Genomic DNA, 22,804 nt, shown 5'->3' on the forward strand with positions numbered 1-22,804 from the left:
CTGAAAAGCAGACTGAAGAATGCGTAATAGGTACGACATCAAAACAGCTGAGATATTTGAGCGAAAAGGCAAAAATATTGAAAGCAATAACGACATCGAAACTTTACCATTAGGTGAAAGGTTAAACAATTCAAGACAATGGTGTAGCAATAGCTTATGTAGCCACTGCAATATGTATGGAAATACGTAGTGTTACTATGTAACTCATAGTAAAAGATTAATTATAAGATGCAGGAGAAATATCTGATAGTAGAGCTCATTAATAGGCAAAGACAATTCGTTCCTTGATACATCTATAAAAAAGCTTATTAAATGTTTGTTATTGTTTATTTCAGTTATCCTAAACTCACCAGCAACATTGTCTTTGACTACGGACATTATCATATTCTGCCTCTTGAAAGATTCTCTTTTTCATAGCCTAATATATTACATACTATGCTATTTTTGCATTATTTGGTTTTGTCATATGTAGTACGGTCGAATGTATAAACTAAAACATCTATCGGAATGAAACCTTCGTAGACTATTGAAAAAATAAACATATCAGCTATAAGGATAGATACAAATCAATGTTTATTTATGAAGAATATTGATTTTTAACGTTTATAAATTCTTAGGGGTCATTTGAGCTTCAGAGTAACGGATTGCATTAGCATATGTGATTGTAGGGCAAACGCCATGATAGTATATTTCTTTCTTCAATTTCAAATTATACTGACCCAGATTGCTTATCGGTCTTTTACGTTCTCATCTTTTCTAATCAAATGCAAGTCAGTACTAATACGCAATAATATAAAGGTATCAACTCTGAAAACATTATCGTTTTATATCTCTTATGTTACGTTTTTAAGCTCGAATAAACAGTTAGTTAAAATATGGAATTTGTTCAACACAACCCTTGAAATGCTTAAAGTCTGTCTTCAGTATATAAACAGGTTGATTATATAAATTACAGCATGTCATGTCATTTTTGCAAAGACTTTATTGTACTTTGCATCGCAAATGGCATAAACGTGGTGTACATTGATATAATTTAGCACTTAAATCAATTCTCACAGTTGCTTGCACTAAAAATTATTTCGATGATTTCAATAGTTCCACTCTCAGACATGGGCGATAAAGAAACCACAAAGACAATTACTATATTTACACTCATTCAGTCACATTGGACTAATTGACAGGTAATGAATTTGTACTTCTTGGCATAATTGTTATTGGCGTGGCCTAACGTCAAGTACCAATGAATTATAAATGTCGACGTAAATACAAACATTCAAAGAAGGTGGTAGAAAGATATCAGTGATTCTAATACCTCAACCACATAATTGTATCACAAACATATACACATACACACAGAGCAAACGTTTGATGCTCTTACTTTGTAGTATGATCTACCTAGAAGGTAGCTACAGGCAAGGCAATAGCTGATATAGCCATATCTATTGCAGTGGCTGTAACAGTTTTTGCTACATATGATTTAGCCTTTTACCAAATAGTAAATGGTGTATGATTTTCAATGCGATTTAGTTAATACGTTAAGTATTCACGTATTGTCTCTAGAAATATCTCTCCAACTGTGTTTGGATATCTAATTTATGTCACGGTTTAACTTTAATCCTTTCCTTCTGTTCTCTCAATATACCCTTTCATCTTTTTTATGTTTCTTCTAGCTGATGTCCATTTGAACTCTTCAAACTGTTTATCATACAAATTCAGATTTTCATAACCGATTCATTCTCTTTCTGCTTTTGTAGTATGTAATTTTTGAATTACAAATATTTTTTCACTTCGAATTTTATCTTAAACTTCGCCCATTATAATTTCAGTTTCTCTTTATTGCTGATTAAACACCCTCCTTGTGTTTTGTTTTTTGTATTACTATTCCCTTATGCACTTTTGTTGATTGCCTATGTACAACAGAGAGACAGTCTATGACAAAATAATAAATTGTAATCATTGCACAAATTACAACGTACAATTATTCCCTCCCGTTTCTGCGGTGAATCACGAGAATAACAATACATGATAAGAAGACAAATAGCGTCGGAGAAACTGGACCTCTGAGGTTAGGAAGTCTAATGGCTCGTCAAGAAAATATGAAAAAAGGTTTTAATGTCAAATCATGTTCAAATTATTTCTACCTCTTCGTTAAATATTTTATTTGCTAATATTTTACTTACTTTCCAATAGCCTGTGACTTCGTAAACAACATTGACTGGGGAAGGTAAATATGCCGAGCTAGAGGTTTTCTTTTTTAAAGTCAAGTGGCGATAACATTACTTCCCGACTATAATAACTATGTTTTAGTCTCTTCTACAGAATATAAGCCAATACTAATATGTCAGTACTTGGCCAGAACAAGCTTACATAACAGAAGGCTTATATTGAGAAACTCCTCATTATTTACTTTCCTTTTCTTTCTCAAGTTTAAGAATGAAGATGAATGGCATCAGCATGAAGGAGTCATACACAAGGAAACTGATAAATAAGGATATAAGCATTATTTTTTCAAGTGCTAGTAGATTTTCTGAAATATCAAAATAAATTAGCAATAATGTATCATGCTACAAAATTACTCATAATATGATCACAATGCCTATTTTATACATATCTTCTTGTTTTTGGACAGGAAAGGAATGCAATTTTCCCCACACATTCTTAATATTTCGTATCTACCTTGACACTTTGAAAACCTAGTTAGAATGTTGCATACCTCCAGCTGAACTAGAGACAAATTCGCCCCTTCTCTGTCAACTTTTCTGTCGTCTGCATAGCTTTGATATCCCATATTCGCTGAGTTCAATGGATATAAAATTAACCGCAGACTACTGAAAAACTTCAGCAAGGAAGTAATGAGCCCCAGCTTTTGCAATATAGCGGTAGATTCACCGCCTTCGTCATTTAATGTTTCTTCCCATATTCATAAGATTAATATTTTAAAAGACGGCATATATTGTAATATCGCGGACACACTCCGACAAAAGACAATCAATAACGAGTTCACATAATGTGGCATGCTATTGGGTAAACGTTTTTCTGTTGAGGCCATATCAAATCAGATATCGTATGTTGATAGTCTCATGCTATTACAATCTAGGGTATCTAAACCTAGGATAAATGATATTAATAAGTGGACATATGCTTCTATAATCTGCATAAGAATTTCATAATTTGCGCATTCATCGTAGGCAGGTGACGAAATAAATGGTATGCATGCAGTTACATTTGGGTCATAGCTCTATTTACATTTCTGATGGAAATCTTATGACAGGTAGTCTCGGTTAAATGTGAAAAATTATCTACTGGCATCTTGTGTAAAAGTAGATCAACAACTGTATTTTGGTCACGGTTCAATTATTTTGTTTCACCCCTTGCAAATACATTAAGCAAGCAGTCTCTTCAGTGCTAACAACTATAGTTGAATAAGGACTTACACCAGGATTTCGGTTGCTTTTTCAGCGCATTATCGCACTGTTCAATAAATAACTAACAGGTAAATGTCTAGTGTTTGATCCCAATTTTTCTAAGTTTTGATTAAATATTTGTTTGTAACAAGGCATGCTTTTCAATGCTTCACAGCAGTCCAGTTATATCATACACAATTCCAAGAGGCGCATTTAGACCTTCACACCGGCGCAATACTCAAATTAAAGTATCTGCACGCCGTATCAACTATCAATATTACCTCTTAAAGCTGATTAAAGTAGTTTCCGTTCGCTAAAACAGCCCCAGGCTGGCTAATGATTGTAAAAGTTTATCTTCAGTTACGAGAAACGAACCTGAAGCTCTCACGAAAGGTCCAAATGAACTTCATCTTCGCAGGATATGAGGTCCATTTAAATATAAGCCCTTGACAACTCTAAGGGTGCCAACAGTTGGTTTAGTTATCAAGATAAATGGTTCATTCAAACAAATACGCCATTGGTCTTATGTTATCCTAACGGTACATTTGTGAACGATTTTATTGATCACAATAAATGTCTTATTTATTGCTCGTCGTTTGAACGTATAAAAAATAAGAAAAAGACTGGGCCAGGGGACTTTACTGGGTACAATTGATATCAAATCTGCAATTATACATTTTCCAATTAACAATTTAGAGTTTGAATGTTTGGGTTTTAATTTCATGAATGCAATTATTTGACAAGTGCCTCCTCAAAGAATGTTCATTGTCCTATGTAAAATTGTTTAATTATTGCCTTGGAGTGGATCATAAAGTTCAATTTTAATGATATTTGTGCATTTCTGACTTTAATGTTAGTCTTTGCAGTCGTTTGTAACGAGTTTGTTATGCCCCTGACAGAGTTTAAAACTGTTGATGCTCTGCTCAAAGAACGACAAAATTCACTCAGAAACCTATTGTCACTCTTGGGTTCAATAATTTCTGTGCACGGAAAATCAGTTGTCAGACCTCGGACATTTTATCCGGGTAACTCAAACAAGAAGATGAAGAGAAGGAAGACCTACATATATGACTGTATTTTTTCACTTATTGCAATGGGAGGATGCTTTTTCCTGGTGCTGACTGCGACAAGACTGACCAATTGATATTGTTTACAGCCAGTGCAGAAAACCGTTAACTTGGGTGTGCTGCTTAATTGTATCGGCATTGATCTTATCATGGTTGGCATGTGGAGTGAGATATATTTGAGATATAACATTTTGGGAACGTATCGTGATTGTTTGATCTTTCCTAACTTGAACCACTCCTTTATGTTAAAAAGATTATATTTCATATTACACTACGTTAAATACAATTTCCTCAAAGACAAATGTTTCGTGCAATTCGTACGTCCTCACGTTTCTCAGTCTATAGTAAATAATATTCAGAACAAATTAATTAAAGGTTCAAACAATGATACTGCTGCTACCCTTTCTCGTCAACTGCGGACGCGTTACCATCACCTGGTTCTGTGGGAAGATTTATAGCCGTCCACTGTATCAGAATCTAGTCAGGGGTTGATCCTAAATTTAAAGCTTATTGGCAGAAGATCGTCACGTTAGCTCCAAGTCGGTGTTTATAGACTCTAAGCATAGACATAACCATATAACAGTTTGGCTGCCAACATTGCAATAAGTTGTGAACGTATATCATGTGTCAGCTACGGGTTATGCATCTACCAAAAGCAGGTCCTAATGACTGAAAAAGCTTTAAAATACAGCGCCTTGGTGGTACCCAGATTAAAACAGAATCTCGTTATAAAGATGCCGCTGCTGGTGATGCAAAGAGCAGACAAAACGTGGATTGTACAATGCATATTACTCCTGCTTTATACCAATAGCTTATCAGGATTTGACTTATGTTTGTAGTTCCTGTTACAAGGCTGAACCATCTCCAGCTTTCCCTGTGACAATCTCTTAAAACTGTCGAATAGGTGAATTTTGTTTAACAATGCAGGTCAAAATCAGCATATATTTAATATATCAAATGTACACTTAATTTTTCGTACTCTGGCACTGCAGCTGGGGATGGACAGTTCAAAGACCGATGAAACAAGACAGGCACATTTAAAAGCATACCTTACCAATGTTAGTTATACAGGTTCTTCATTTATTCGTTTTTTAAATAAATTTGTTTCATAGTTTTAACTTTTAAATTTATTTATTTGTGTTGTTTAATTTTCTTAATGGAGAATGATGGTAAGTAACATAGATACACGAAATGTGTGGCAAATAATATATTATAAGATAAAATTATTACTCTATAGGATTATTTCCATTTTTTTACAAATGTATCTTTCATTTCTCACGAATAAATATAACAAACACTTGCAGAACGTTTTCTGGTTATTCATTTGCGATGGTAAAATCTCTATTATATGTAAAGGATTTGATGGGGTTGTTATAAACTTGTCATTGAGATTTGCGATCATATATCCCGATGCCAGAAACATAACACGCAAATATTGATCCTTTAGTAGATTGAACCAAATTTTGCAATTTGGTGAGACAGAGTTGCTGAGCTCTAAATCAATATCATCTCTCGCTCTGACAAAGTTTCAAAAATATATATGGTGTATGTATCATAGTCAGTTGTGAATCAGGTTCATAACCTGTTCTAAGACTATTTTGCTATTGTACATTGTTAAAAACAGATAATTGTAATTTTATTTTTGACACTTTTCCAAAGCTTTTGATCATTATTAAGCAACAGCGTAACCTCAGTAACACTTTACTTGCATCTTGAAAAACATTTTAAACCATTTAATTGCAGCAAAAATATAATTTTGCTAGCGATTAATCTTAAATCATTCTTAACAATTCTATGACTTAACTTATTTCAGAAGATGGTATTAGATATAGATTGCCAGAATCATACTTCAATGTTCAATTGGAACATGATCCAGTACGAATGAGATCATGTAAGAGTTCACTTTAACTTGCTGTTTGCTCTAAACTATATTGTAAATTATTTAAATAAGCAGGTTTAGATATTCGACTTTCATAACAAAAACAAAATCAAGAGACGAATATTAGCAATATACTATTATATTTCTGCAAATATTAGAATAATCTAGAATCCATAAAATCCAGCTCCATTTAGGCCGTACGCCAGCATCGATACCACCACATATTTCTATCCTACCCGCAAACTTTTAATAGCTTGCGTTTTACAAAAGGTCCTGTTAGTGAGAAAAAAGGCAATGTGGTGACGCATGTGAAAGGTTGAACATCCATGAACTAGTCAATATAATATATTCAGCTTCCAATAAGAAAGTGTATAGAGACATAATCGCATATTGCTAACTATGACATGTTTAATGAAGGAAGTGATATGTTTTTGGTTCAAATAAATGTTAACACAACTCAGACAAGTATTACATAACTGTAATCATTACATAAAATTTTGCTTGAACGCACAGCGATAAATATTCTATTTATTGGCCCTCTCAATTTATTTTAATCGGCTCATCCTGAGACTCTCTCTACATAAGATACTATAATTTTAAGCTGTTTCATGAACTATTTTCTTGGACCTTTACATTTTTAAGGATAAGACTGTATAAAAATTGCGACGATTATGAGAACATTATTCTGAATAATTTGTTAAATTTCTTTTATTCAATAAACTAAATTTGCTTATTTGAACTGTGTCACCATGTACATTACCAAGTACTGTTGGTGTTTGTCGTTTACTTTCTTAATCACGTAAATAATGTCTTTTGTATCCTTTTACCTCATTACATATTTGTAACGTCCCTTTGTGTGTTTATGTGTATCTAGGTCTTTGTCGATTGATTGATTGTTTAAATGCATGAGTAATTTCTGAAACTTGCATGTATTTCTCCCTTAGGTGGATCAACGTGTAGAGGAGATTTATCAATAAGAAGACATTATCGTGAACTTAAAGAAAGGGTCTGCATTGAGAATGTTTGCGATCACCTAATTCAGAGTGGAGTCCTACACATATATGACATGGGGATCATACAATGCAAGTGGTATCCAAGACACGCACGAGTCGACAAACTTCTTCAGATATTGCTTCAGAGAAGAAGTGAGTCTTATTTCAGCGATTTTTTTTCGGGCTCTTAAGAACACAGGCTGCCAGGATTTGGCGAAGAAACTCGAAAATACAGATGGTTTAACAAGTAATAATTCTTTCTCTCCTTGCATATCCACACTCTTTTGAGTGCCCAATAACAATTTCGTTTCACCGTTTGTTTCATACAAGAAAACATTTCCGAAAATTACTGGATGTCTACAAATTTTATTGTTCAGCTTGACAATGAGATCTGTGTCCGGTTATTATTGTCATCATTTATACGAATCATACTTTCTGCAGCTGTAAATTACCAAAGATAGTTGGACTTAAGTCACGTTTGGGATGCAGTTCTGTAGTGACTAGGCCTTCAATAAGTTCGATTTTCAGAGTTTTAGGACATCATTTACAAAAATTATTCTCCTTCATTTCTTGTCCGCCTGACGTTTGCATAACTTTGCAAAAGAGTGTTCGATATAAATTTCGTATACAATTTTACATTAACTTGGCCCTACGTGGAATTGATTTGCAGCATCATTCCATGTCCTCATTTGCTTGCGTTATATTCCTCGATTTTCTGTCCTCTTCATTTTGTTAGCTTCCACATATTCAATTTGGGTTTATTGGATTTAAACCGAATTTCGGAATGCATTTTATATTCCGCATACTCTGTAAAAGGTTCATTTTTAACATTTAGCAACATCAATTAGGGTACGTTTGGCCCCTGCTTACGCAGCTCCCTAACATTGCTTTATACAAAATAACATCACCAAGAATGCTTTGATTTCATCAAACTTAAGCAAACCCTTTCATATTGGACTAATTTCATTTGATTTATAACTTTTCAAGACTTTCAGCCTTTGAATGGGTATCCTCCTGTCTTTCAATTTTGCAACTAAAATAGTGTACCGAAAACATATGCGATTTGAAATGCTGGTTTATGTCAACAAAAGAATGAACATATTCCAATTCCAGCGTTCTCGATCATTATCAAGAAGATATATGGTTCCTGAATGCCTTTTTGTCTGACTTTCATTATATTGCACCACAAAGGAATTTTGAAACAAGAGATATGCCAAACGACTTTATTTTGACTAGGCCTTTAATGATTTTCATTTTTAGGGTTCTAATTTATCTTTTAAAGATATAAACATCATATTTATCCAAGGGTTTTGTTGGAATTTCGTTTCTGCATCATTAATTTACCAAATAGTTTTGAATATCAACCAAATATGACACGCAACTTTGTATTGATGAGATCTTGAATGAGCGTGATTTCCAATGCTACACATTATAATATAATTGATGTTCAGCACGTGATAACAAACTCTCCTGATATGGGTTTTAACATAGTACCATTTTTCAAAATTTTATATTTCAAGCAAATTTAAAATATACCCTTCTAACTGATGAGACGTTGAATTTGTTTTGATTTCTAACTTTCAACGTTATCATTGTCATGAATTATGGCCAGTTAATACTAATTGATTTTAGCATCCAATGCATCAACTTGTTTAAGACTCTGCCTATGAAACTGTGTTGATCAAGACCCCTTGCACTACACCCAATGGTAATAGCTCTAATGAAACAAAATCCGTGTGTGCGTTTTGGTGTGTGCGTTTTTAGTTTGTTCTGTGCCTGTGTGTTTGAGTGTTATTCGAGTGGATATGAGTACCTAAGTATTCGTAAATCGTCTTATCATGGATTATCTTAACGCATATGTAAACATTTGCAAATCGGCTTATCATGGATTATCTTAACACATATGTAGACATTTGCAAATCGGCTTCATTTCACAATTTGGTTCCCTCTAAATTCAATTACTTATTTTCTAAGCTGAGGTGTTCGTATGATCTGCTTCGAATATGTGCGCAACGAATCAATAACGTTTTAAAACCACAATATCAGGATTATTTTATGCCATTTAGCAGCAGGTATTGAGTTTTACCACCTAAGGAAGAAAGGTGCATCATTAAATTACTTCAAAGGAAAAATTCTCACCTAACATGGTACAACTACATGTGAGATGGTGTCGTCTCTCCATCTAACAAAATCAAACGTGGCTGAAGTTTATAAGACAAGTTTCAGTAAGTAAAACCTTTAAACATGGATTACCTTAATACATATTTAGATATTTGAAGATAACGTTTTAAGAGCGAAAACTCTTAAAGCGTGTGTTGTGTAATTTATTGTCATTAATCATGCAAGAAGTGTAATCTAGCGAGAAAAAAGATCTGAAACATAAATGTGGTCATTTCGGACTCGAGCAGACTACAAATTATAATCATAACAAATTCTGAATAGAAAGTTTTTTCTTCATCGCGTATCATTCCTCTATTTTAAATAATTAATAATTTGATAGTAGTAGGCGTATATAAGTACTGATCCTGAAAATCGAATCTATGATATTGCTCACTGAACATAAATCCACAACAAACATCTCGCCAATTAAGATCCATTTTGCATTTAAGAAAATGCAATAAAAAAAAAACAATATAATGAAAGATATCTCGTCTGCAGTGTATTAAATATTCAGTAATCATTAATATTTTACTTTTATGGCTACTTAAAATCAATAGGAACTGTTCTCCACATACGTGATCATGCAATCGTTTATTTTCATCAAACACATTGCAGGTTTATCTTATTCGGCCAATAGTTATATTTATTTGTGTCATTCTGGTGCGTGATGTTATTCGTTTACACATTTGCTGTTTTCGGGTACAACAAGTGCAGTGTCCAAGGATCAAGTTTTAGTGGGCTGAGCAAACATATAAATTACACATGCTAAATTCTGTGTGGACGTGCAAAATTGAGTTCGGCCTCGTACTGATTAAGTCAGCTAAATTGGTGGTTTAAGTCTAATTGTATAGCTCTTGAATTATATGAACCAGTTCGGCATGAGTTAAAGTATGTTACGTTGGTAACATTATTTTTAAGTATGTCACGTTGGTAACATTACATTTTCTTCGCACGCTGTATGGTTTCAGTATTGTATTGTCGTATGAATAAGTATTTTAACCTACTTAGATGCATATTTCTTTTAATAATCTCTTATATATATATATATATATATATATATATATATATATATATATATATATATATATATATATATATATATATATATATATACAGATATATGTGTATCTTTGAATGATATGACTCGTATCCTAAGAAAGTGCATGATGTTTTAGCATATTTAAGCATTCCGAAAATAAATTCGTGAGTACTGCATATCAGCACTCGCATTTCGCGGCGACAATAGTAATAAAAGTGGCAACCAAATAATGTGTGAATATCAAATCGTAATGAATCCTTTTTTTATTCGTATTCGTTTTAGGTAATCACCAGCCAGACGTGGGAGTTTATCTGGTTACTACCAATGAAACAGCTTCACCCGTGACAGGTTTGATACGAACACATAAACACACGCGTGTGTAAATGCAAGCATACAATTCATATATGTGTAGATTTTGTTTATAAATGTTCACAGTTAAATACGACAAGAATGACACAGTATGTGGTGTTGGTGGTGATGAGGATGACGATAACACTGACGGTAATGAAAGTGAATGTTATTTACGGATCATTCCTTGGATTAGTTGGACATTTTTTAAATGGAGCAAACGTTGTATCAGTATGCCTTACCCGTGAAGCTGTCCATTTACGGAGAAAATGTCTGTTTGAAGGTCAACCTTTAACAATATATCTGAGATTTGAGTTGTTTTCTGTTAATATTTTCCGGATTTAGGTACTAGCATATACTTGTAATGCTTTTCATACTTACAAGCATGAGTATGTGGCCTTTAATAATCAATTGTTATAAGTCAGTAAATGATAGATCTCATGACTGATCAGCTCTTGATTAAGTATCTTCTTTTTGATATAAATGATGCCTCGAATAAATATATTTTTGATAAATAACAACGTTCGTAAAGGTGTATACAAAATTTTATTGTTCCAGATGTAGAGTTATAAAACATGATACCAGTTATGAATATTGGGCAAGATTACGTGCAAGGAAAAGGATTGATATTTTGTCAATACTTTTGACCGTTTTGTTTGTATCCAAATTTAATATCACAATAAATACCGTGAATTGTTTCGTCATCAGGAAGAGCAGAATGACAATATCAATACATTCATTCCTCAATGACTGTAGCACCATTGTCCTCACATCCTAAGTATACGTTGGAGTTGAATTTAAAGAAGGATGGTCAACCGGTACAAAAGAATGAAGCGAAAATTGATAACTATATGAAAAACACAGATGTTACGTGTTTACTGCACGGTTTCGAACAAAAAACTTGGTTGCGTCGTTGTCCATCTACGGCCGCATAGCAGATATGCATATAACAAATTGTCGGAATTCTGCAAGAAGGATGGCATGAACAGCTTTGTGTTAAATTTACTACGTGAGAAGGACATTATCTCCTCTATCCCTGAGGGTGAATTATCCATCGATGGTAAAGTGCTATATCATGAAGACAAACCAGAGATCCAAGGTACGGTCATTAATGCAACGACGGCTAAAACATCTTGACTTTCAAATTGTTATAAACTAATATAGCGAGAGGGAAAATTAATATCTGCTTTTGCAATTATATTTTGCAGTTTCTTAATGAATATTTTGTCAGAGATTATTTCTTTATACGTTTATTGGAATATCGTAGAAAATAAAATGCGAATCATTTCTTTATCATAAATGGTTGAATTATATAACACAAATAGATGACATAGTACTTTTCTAGAAACAGAAAGATATAAAATCATCTAACTCATTATGTTCTGACACAGGAATACCAAGTTGTTACCGAAAATAGATGTTGATTTATAGTTATTATTCTTTATTCAAATTGTTAACAAGTATTGCTAATTAGATCGGGCATGACGTTATATGCCTGTTTTGCATCTGGGTTCAGAAATTGCTTGGCTAAATTTAGATCTACACCTATGCTACTCCCAATGTTTCAATGTTGGTATAGTCCTACTCTTTCTACCTTATTTATCTCATAGCGCGGTATAAATTAGCGAATTTCAACTGTATTACATATCTTGCGAAGTCTATTTTAACGAAAATGAAGATTCTAGTAAACCTGCCAATTTCAGTATAAAGTTTATCTGAGTTAAGTTCAATAATTCTCTGATGCTATAATTGAGTACATGAAATGGTAGATATTATTGAAAGTCTATGTCTCACATGTGTGCAAAAAATGCAACGTTCACTATCTAGAGTAGTTCCAATTTTGTAAATTATTTAACAATAAGCTAGCTATAGTTTGGATTCAAGGCTAAGTGAATTGTTGAAAGACCAACAGTGACTTGTTTTGTATTGTCAGCACACTTTTGGATAAAGATATCAATAACCTGAACGATACAAATCTGTATTGGTTGAAATTATTATATAACAACTGTTATATATGTTTAATTTAATTGTTTGTCCGTTCGTTTTAATATTGTTTATTTCATTACATGTTATAGTAATGTAACATTGTTTGCTGGACTTGACCTTGTCCAAAATTGAGTTCATTTGTGCTTGACATAATTGACCTTTTTAAATCTTTTACGTAAACAACTAATAATAGGTTCATTATTATCAATGTGTATAAACTTATTAACGGATTTGTTTTATAGGCAAACGTTGATTTGGGTCAGGGTTTTGAGGATTCCCAAGTGAATTGTATAGGCTATTTTGTGTTGTAAGTAAATAAGGCACATTAGATCATTCTAGAAGGTTATGCTCTTTTAGGTAATGGCTGTTTTTAGAATATGCTAATTTGTGACCTGGGGTCAAGCAAAGAACTGCATTATACAATATTTTTAAACGTAACTTCAGATAGTGATTGGTGAATGAGTTTGTTTCAGCCTCTTAAGTAAAAGCATATTATGTTTCTGTTTCGCATATGAACTTTTCTATATCTACTATGGGGGAGTATCAATCATATTACCGCTTCTAGATCTTAAGAAATAACCATGACCCAGTTTCATTAACACCAATCTAAAGTTCGGTCCCAACCTAAGGCATTAAATTGGTTAGTTTTAAGCTTGACATAACTTCAGTAAATCAGATCACTGAATGTTAAAGGTAAATTAGGGCTGTACAAAAGTTATACTTTGGACGTTTAGGTCTACTCAGATTCTTCATCAGCGAAGTGTATTGTAGTATATAAAAAACCTTAAGATGTTTCCTTGAAACATTTTTGTCTCATTTGTTTGATTATGATCCAATGCTATAATGTAATGTCAAAGTAAAATAAGTCAAGTGGAAATATCATTATTGTCTGGATCGTTGACCACTGTATTTCTAAATAGGTGATGAGAAACCACAGACGGACATAATGCAAATGATTCTTTGTGAGGAACTTGATGTCCAAACATTGACTGGCGATTTTGTGGCAAAGAAAGTATTCAATCATTACGAAAACACTGAAATAAAGAAACGTTTAGCAAGGCATCGGCATGAGGCTGCCGATTATTTTTTGCAGTGCTTGATTAAAAAAGGAGAAAGGGGAATAGAAGCTCTTATAACTGCACTGAGAAAGAAAAAGACGACATACATCATTGATCGCCTCCAAAATTCAGATCCTAAATATCGCGAGTTAAACTTCATTATTACAAATGCAAAATGTATGTTTTGTAGAATTATTACAAACTGCGTTCGAAAATATATTATGAAGTAGTTGCATTTTACTTTCAAATAAAAAGTCATTATAAACTAGTGTTTGAATCCACATGCGACATTAATAAAAGAGACAACTATGATTCTTACTGCTGCGGAAGACTAGGAAGGTCTTTAATTATGGTGTAGAGAACGTGTATCACTATTTCGAAGTTGAGCAGTAAGTATAATATCATTATAATGTTATAAGCTTTTCTGTATCTCAGAATATCTATTGAATCAGTATACTGTTTTATAACTTTGCAAAGCATAGGTATTATGTTAATGCCCATCTGGAGATATATAGTGCCAATAATTTGACGCACTGTTTGTGAAAGTGCAAGATAAACGCTTAATGAGAAGGTCTGTCCCATGAATTATAACTCATCTACAATACCAAATCTCCTAGTCATGCATTTTCGTCCAGTTATTATAAATAGAAATAATAGATGAAATAAACTCATTCCAACACACACACACATACAAGAAGAAATACAGTTATCACGTCATAAAACGTATTGGCAGTATTGTGTTAAGAAGTTCAGTACTACAGATTGACGATATTTGTGGAATATTGCAGGAAATCAAGAAGTAATCAAAGAGAACCTGCTCTGTCACTATGAATTAATTGTGGATGAAATTGACCCGTCTCTTTGTGGACAGAAACATTATGGACAAAGACTTCTTCATCAAACTGGAAGAGAAAAAGTATCGAAGGCTGGTCAGAGCAGATACGTTCATGACGGAGGTGTTGGCCAAAGGCAGTAAAGCACTTTTCGCTTTTATGGATGTCATGAGTGAGATTGGATGCACTGAGCTAGTTGATAAACTAACTGCTGTGGAGGACATGGCAAAGTCACTGAAGTCCCAGTGCAAAGGTAACATGCATTTAAAGTTTCCTAGTTGACTATGACTTCCAATATGCGAACTTAGAAATATGTCCGTACTTATTGAACATTATGCATAAACACCAGTAAAACACAAATGACATACAAAAACAAATATGTAGCAAACACCTACATTTTGTATTTCCTTATGCATATTGAGCAACTCGGAGAGAACAACGAAAATGCAAGATACAGTAAAACGATTTAATAAGCTGGATACCCCATTATTACTTCATATCAGTCACTAGAACGATTTAATATACACAACTGTCTTGCATATATACGAATTTGTTCTAATGAAAAAGGTTTTAAGGGCATCAAGTAAAGTGTATAAGCTTACTCATAACCAAAACACATCCGAAACTAACCAAATTGATTTTGTGCATTGTTTGCTTCATAGTCATTTCTTAATATTTTGGTAATGTACTTAAATCCATTAGCGTGTATGTTACACAGCTTACAGTCATGATGTAAGGAAATTGTTGTTCTGAGCTGCGTTATTATGTGTCAGTTTATTACCTATTGATGCGGTAGGATGTTTAAAATAGTCAAATAAACTTCACATGTTCGCACATTTATACACTATGCTTTAACACAGATGGAAGCACCGAATACGTAGATTGAGAAGTTTCAAATTCACCGGCTAGGGAAGGATTTGTGTGGTCGTGTTGCTTGAGAATGGATGTTCGAAGAATTGTAAAAGGTAAGTTAAAGACGACTGCTAATGAAAGTTGTTCCCTAGTTAGAAAGGAAAACTTTAAAGAGAAGATAGTAAACCTATACAGTGATTATCACTGCCTGGCCCTAATTTGACATGAATTTTCAAAAGCAACTGAAAATTTGTGTTCTGTAAATTGTTGTTATTTTAAAAGAAAACTGGATAAAAATGTAATAAAAATAAAGAATGTTGGTGCTCTGTCTGTGCGCGGTAATCTGAGTTACATTTAAACGTTATGTACAAATTATATTAACATAAATATTTATACATTGCCCCGTGTGGCTGAGTGGTCTGAAGTGATCGCCTTTACTAACCACTGCCGTTTCACCTCTGTCCAGATGATTTTGAGTATCAGTCTCGGCCAATATGGGTAGGTTAGAATGCTTTCTAGTAGCTTCGCGTGGGTCGATGGTTCTTACCGAGGTTTTCCTTCTTTTATTCTCCACCAGGTATACTGGCCGCTATTTAAAGCCTATCATATGCTGCGAAATAGCGCTAAACCCAGAACGACAACAAAAATACATAAATTATACAAAGTCATTCTTATGAAAACAACTAGACTTGAACAGCAAACCATGGTCTGTTAACAAGACAAATATTTAAATAAAACAGTATTGCTATAATTTATATCACTACTTTTCTCGTTCATAAAAATAGTGTAATGAGATGCGAGCCTTCGATCGCATGAAACGTTCTTCAAACGGCCTCCAAAGATGTCATCGATACCGTGTGCGAATGTTGTTTGAACGTCTTGAAAGGTACGATCCCTTTGTCGAAACACCAGAAACAATGCTTAGGCAAACATCGTCACGTTGTTCGCCAAATGGTTCAAAAGAAAATCCCCATTCGTCAAAAGAAGAAGATGTTGGTCCAACGTGAAGGAATCTTGCCACAATTGTTAGGACCTTTACTGAAAGGAATATTGGGAACCACTCGTGGGTGCAAGATAAAAAGGACCTCTGAAGGCCCTAGATCTCAGACGTGACCCTTGACATCGAATGGAAGGACGAAAATTAGCTTTAGTGCCTTACAAACGATGGATGTAAGACCATTGTTGGCAAGAACAGCGGACCCCGCATTTGCCTCCCAATCCCAATTTGAGCGAAATGTCCCAGTTACAACACGAATTGCAGTCATTGATGGATCGCCACGATTTGTCCGAAACAGAAAAATCGCAAAAGTACGGTCAACTCTTGCAATGACTGCAACTCTTTCACCAGAAAGCTTTAGACGAAACTGTTCTACCCACTCTGAAAGATTTCAAGACCTTGATGAAAAGTCCATCCCTCACACGACTACGAATACCATCCCCAGTTGTCATGAGAGACACCAACCCACGAAAGCCTGAGGAAGAAAAGATACGAGAAGTTTTTCAAACACCGTCAGCAGCTCCCATTTCTAGCAAGATTGCAGCGTCCTTGTTGACCCCTTCCTCCACACCCCAACGAGACGAAATGAAAACCTAGGTTAAAACGATGATGTCCACTCCTCCTTCGACAGAAGTGAAAAAGAAAGAAGGGAAACCAGAAGTAAAAAAGGAAAAGACGACAAAAGCCATCCCATTACCACCTCCACCACTAGCTTCAACTTCTACTCCCTTGGCCCATCGGACACGTAAATCCGTTTCCAAACCACCCTTTCGTCCCGTCCAAAGTAGCATCAGCGACGAGTGGGTGACATATTAACAAACAAAAAAAATGGAGAAGGTGTTAGCCAGCATTTATTACGACCCATCCCATCCTGCAGGTTACGGAGGAGTTCAGAAGTTGTATCGTGCTGCCGAAACCCGGCTGAAAAGTATCCGTTTATCTCAGATGCAACGATGGTTACAAGAACAAACTGCCTACAAGTTGCACAAACCTATTCGACGCAAGTTTTCCAGAAGTCGCACTCAAGTGGAAGGCATCAATCATCAATGGCAAGCCGATTGAGCCGATGTCTCTCATTTGGCCAGCTACTATCGGGGCTACAAATACTTGTTTTGTGTCATGGACGTCTTTTCCAAATTTGCTTGGGTCCTGCCATTGACTTCCAAATCGAGCAGTGAGTTAGTGCGAGGCCTGCAACGGGTGTTGTAACAAAGTGGTCGTCACCCTCTTCGATGGCAAACGGACAAAGGTACCGAATTTCTGAACCAAGCTTTCCAGAAAGAATCAAAGAAACGTGACATTCATTTTTTCACCACCGAGAATCCCGAAACCAAAGCCAGCATCGTGGAACGTTTTTATGCATCACCACACTCTCAAGTACATTGACATCTTACCGCACCTGGTTCAAGCGTAAAAACAATCTTACCATCGAAGCATTGGACGTGCCCCGCAAGAGGTGACTCCCGATAATGAAGTGCTGGTTTCTGATCGCCTGTTTGGTACGTCCTCGAGGGGGGCTTTCCCCAAGAAAGGTGATGTGTTGGCTGTGGGAGGCTGGGTGCGCATTGGCAAAACCAACCGCACTTTCGACAAAGGTTACTTGCCCAACTGGACCACCGAATTGTTTCGTGTCACTGGACGAGTGCATGGTCGTCATCCTAAGACATGAACGGAGAAGTGCTTAGAGGAACGTTTTACTTGCCCAAATTGCAACGTGTCACCAAACAAAAAAGCATTCTAGAACGAAGAATCCGTAAAGTGGGCAAACGTCGTGTGAAAGAAGTCAAAGTACGTTGGAAAGGATATCTACTCAGTTTTGATTCTTGGATCGACGCTTCGCAAGTCATCGACAATAAAACGAAGTGACCATCATGCCCTTTCACACAGACTCAGCTACTGCTACCACTCCTTCACCCAGTTCTTCTCATCAAGATTTACAGAAACAATCCTTGTGGGTGTGGTGTGGAGAACTTGTGCCTAAAACGCAATTCGTCTTTTTCTGCCAAATCTTTGTGATGTATTGTGTCGTCGGTGCAGCCATTGCCAATTTGAGTTTGCAACAAGGAGACAAACAATTGTGGATCATTTTATTGAGCAGCTGCATCGGTTACCTGCTTCCCAATCCATCCCTGAAATTCTCCTCGAACGGGAACAACGGGTATCTTGCGTCCAGTGTCAGTCACCACTCCAACAATAATAACAACCCCGTTTTGGGCGGAGACACGCCTCTGGCTTCCAGTAACCCCTCGGACACCTCTGGAATTATGAACATTAACAACCAATTTTACTTAACCTTACCCAGTGACAGTTCCATGGATGTGTTTCCCAACAACACTTTGTGCTGTTACACGGCCAAATTACCTCAGGCCATCCAATTAGATCACGAAGCCCATTGAGAAGTGGCTTTGGTGGAAATCATTCAACCGACACAAATCAAAAACATCACCGAGAAGCAAAACACTTTCCAGGTGGAAATCCTGATTGCCCAATCGCAAGAGGAAATAAATAAAATCGGGCTTTTAGGGGACACAAGACCAGCCAGCATTCCATCCTTTAGTATCTACACATTGAAAATTCCTTCAGGGCTTTATTTTAGTGGTGAACATTTGGTGGACACTATTGCGGACAGGTTCAACTTAGCCTTTGGCATAGCCCTGAACAGAGCCAAAAGAAGTATGAAGATTGAGTACCATAAAGTGGCTCATCGCCTCACGATCAAATTTCAGGATACGGACACATTGTCTCTCAGGTTTAATGGTAGTTTGTTTGAAATTTTGGGTGGACATGCACAGATGGTCGCAAACAATTTGAGCCCCAAGATGAACAGTAAGATGGATTCTTACATAGCTTTCGGACACCCGGTAGAACTGAAGGAAGGACTGAATTTGATCTTTGTGTACTCCGATGTGGCGGAGTCCAACGTGGTGGGACACACCTCAGTGCCGTTACTGCGTGTCATTCTTTTCAAAGTGGATAGTACCACGACCAATGACCAGGAAGGTGCAAACACCTATCACATACAACGCAACTTTGTACATCCTCACTATTTGCCCGTCAATAAGTCGGATTTGGGACTGTCAACATTGCTATAAAAGGAGATCTGGGACAAAATATTCCATTCTCCAAAGGAAAAGTCACGGTGAAACTCCGTTTTCGAAAACTATTCTCTAACGAATTGTAAGTCATGTATCCAGTGTACCGACGCGTTGCTCGACAGCGAGGACATGGTTTAGGGGATATGTTAAAATCAGCCTTTCGTTCGGTGGCTCCGGTGTTGAAACCGATGGTGACACGAGGATTGCATGCCTTGAAAGATGCGGCATTGACACACGGTAAAGAATTTCTTCAAAATGTCATCATTGACAAACAAAACCCAAAAGAAGCATTCTTGAGGTCAGGCAAACATGTCTTGCTGAAAACGGGTAAAGACATTTTGGGCCGACGAGGAACTCCTAGAAATACCCTGAACGCTAGCGAGTCAGACATTCCTGCTTCCCTGACGAATCAGCAAGGACACGGCAGAAAGAGACGACGAAGAAAACACCATTTCACCAGACTTCACACTTCTGAAACTAGAAAGACAAAGACAATAAGAACTGCTCGAGACTTGTACGTTTTTGATTATTAAAGAATTATAAACAGAAATGATGCACCGAGAGTCTTGCGCCTGTTCCACGTCGGAAATGGATCTGTTTGCCATGCCACCTACCATGATGACTATGCAAGAATCCCAATGGGTCGAATTTCATCCTGTTTCCTCTTTCACGGATTCAGCTTCCATCGAGGTTGAAATCAAAGGACAACCCAAAGATTACATCGATCTGAATAGCAGTAACTTGTACCTGAAAGTCAAAGTGATCAAAACGGATGACACTGCTCTAGACGTCGATGCTAGAGTAGCTCCCGTCAATAATTTCATGCATTCCTTGTTCAGTGAAGTGGATTTCTATTTGAATAACAAACTGGTCAGCAGTATAATGGATACTTACCCTTACCGAGCGCTGGAAAATCTCTTGACGTACAGAAAAGAGAGCAAGAACACTCATATGGATGCTTGCGTGGCATGGAAAGCTGACACAGCAGGGGAGAACACGTTTAACGACACAGCCCTGACAGCAGATGACGATCCTCACAATGTAGGTTTTAACGACCGTAGAAAGAAAATCCTGCAAGGACGAAGTTTAGAATTGATGGATCGTTTGCATTTGAACATGTGGTTGCATGAGAAGTATTTGCTGAACGGTGTGGATATCCGCCTGAGACTGAATCGTAGCAGTACCGCATTCCATTTGATGGCCCATGCTGACGAGTACAAAACTATCATCCAAGAAGCCAGATTCTACGTGCGACGTGCTACCTAAAGTTGGAAACGACATCAGTCACACTTTGAGCAGAACGAACGCCAATTATCCGATACGGCTTGTAGAAGTGAAAACTTTCACTATTCCTGCTGGACTCCGATCCAAGATCAATGATCATCTGTTCCAAGGACAGTTACCCAAACGTTTAATCGTTGGCATCGTGAGCAATGCAGCACTCAATGGAGTCCACTATCAAAATCCATTCCAGTTTATGCACTACAGAGTCTCCAAAATTGAAGTCAGTCGCGATGGCAAGGCCTTGTGTACCCGACCTTTCGAGCCTAAGTTTGGAGACAGGAATTACTTGAGATCGTAATTGTCATTGTACGAAGCCACCGGGCAGTTAGGGACCAACACCAGTCACGGCATTTCGTACGACGATTATGCAGGTGGCTATACTTTGTGGGCTTTTGATCTCACTCCAGACCAAGGCAGTGACGAGGGACATTTCCACCCTATAAAATCTGGTCAACTGCGTGTGGAACTTCAGTTTGCAGAACCTCTACCTCAGACGGTGAACGTCCTCCTGTATGACGAATTCGATAATACCATAGAAATTAACAGTTTGAGAGAAGTCATTTTAGACTATTAGAAGCCATGGAAGACTGTTATTCCTCTTTACATAGGTCATTATGGTTATCTTTTGTCTTTTAGCTATGAAACGTAGTGTACATCAATGACTCAACGACTTCCAAGAGTGGAACTCTCAATTTCATTCAAAATGTTGTCAACCTTGTTCAAAATAGATAGTTACTGAATAAACTGTTTGTTAGTTGTTTGAATGGTTAATTGTTAAAAATTTGTGAATTGTTAGCTGTGCGTTATTTGAATAATAAATGTTGTGTTTTGAAGAAGAAAAATGCGTTTGTCGTTTGTTTTGCTATGGGTATCACGAACCATGCTCTGTGATTTCTCTCTATCCGAAACATCGAACTAATTTGAGTGCTCCGACTCGAAACCTTGTAGGGATGTTTTCCTTCGCGTCCGCGCTTTTACAATAAAAGCGGGGCAGTCTCTAGTCTGACCATCCATTGTTGACTCATCCTCTACGAAGATGTGCTCAAGACTAGCCAAGCTGAACGATACCTACGTGAATTTGCAAAAGCCTGAAGAGACAGACAATGTCAGAATGGTAAAAGTCACCGAAGACCTGATAGAAGAGCTCTTCAGAGAGGAAATAAACAGGGAGAAAGAAGAATGGACGGAAAAGTACAGCCTTCAGAAACAACAGAGAGAACAGAGACAGCAGCAGCAACAGGAACCAAACAGAGGTTTTGTCGACTGCCGTGTCGACACCAAAGAGTTCTCCTTCTCTTTTCGAAGAAGCAGACCTTATCCTGTGAGAATGCCTGTCACCAGACGAGGCCACAATCTTAGACCATAACAGATTGCCATCACTTCGTTCACACAAAAAACAGCCCTTTTCAGTGCTACCCCATACTCTAGAAAAGAAATAATCATTCCATTGCCTATGATATGTTAGTCAGTTAGAAAAAAATAGAAGTGCGTCTATAAGCACATGAATTCTTTATCTTGGTTGGAAAGTGTGTGTATAAGCATTTTCTTTCAGTTGCTTGTCAAAATTTTTAAAATATTGATTGTCAGTACAAAAAAGCGAGTTAGTGTTTCTTTTAATTCCGTTCGTTTTTTTGTGTAATCATATAGGTAATGTAAAGTTTGGGTCTTAGCGGATATTTTCCTTCACGTCCGTGCTTCAAGTATATATACCGAAACACTCAGCAATCTGGCTACCCATCGTTGATTGACCAATAGTGCAGAATGAGTAGAATGAGCAGCAGACTGACTAAGTTAATGGAACTTCAGATGC

Source organism: Sinohyriopsis cumingii, unplaced genomic scaffold (assembly GCF_028554795.1).
Source record: "Sinohyriopsis cumingii isolate HCF-2022 unplaced genomic scaffold, ASM2855479v2 utg002028l, whole genome shotgun sequence".
Taxonomy (NCBI): Eukaryota; Metazoa; Mollusca; class Bivalvia; order Unionida; family Unionidae; genus Sinohyriopsis; species Sinohyriopsis cumingii.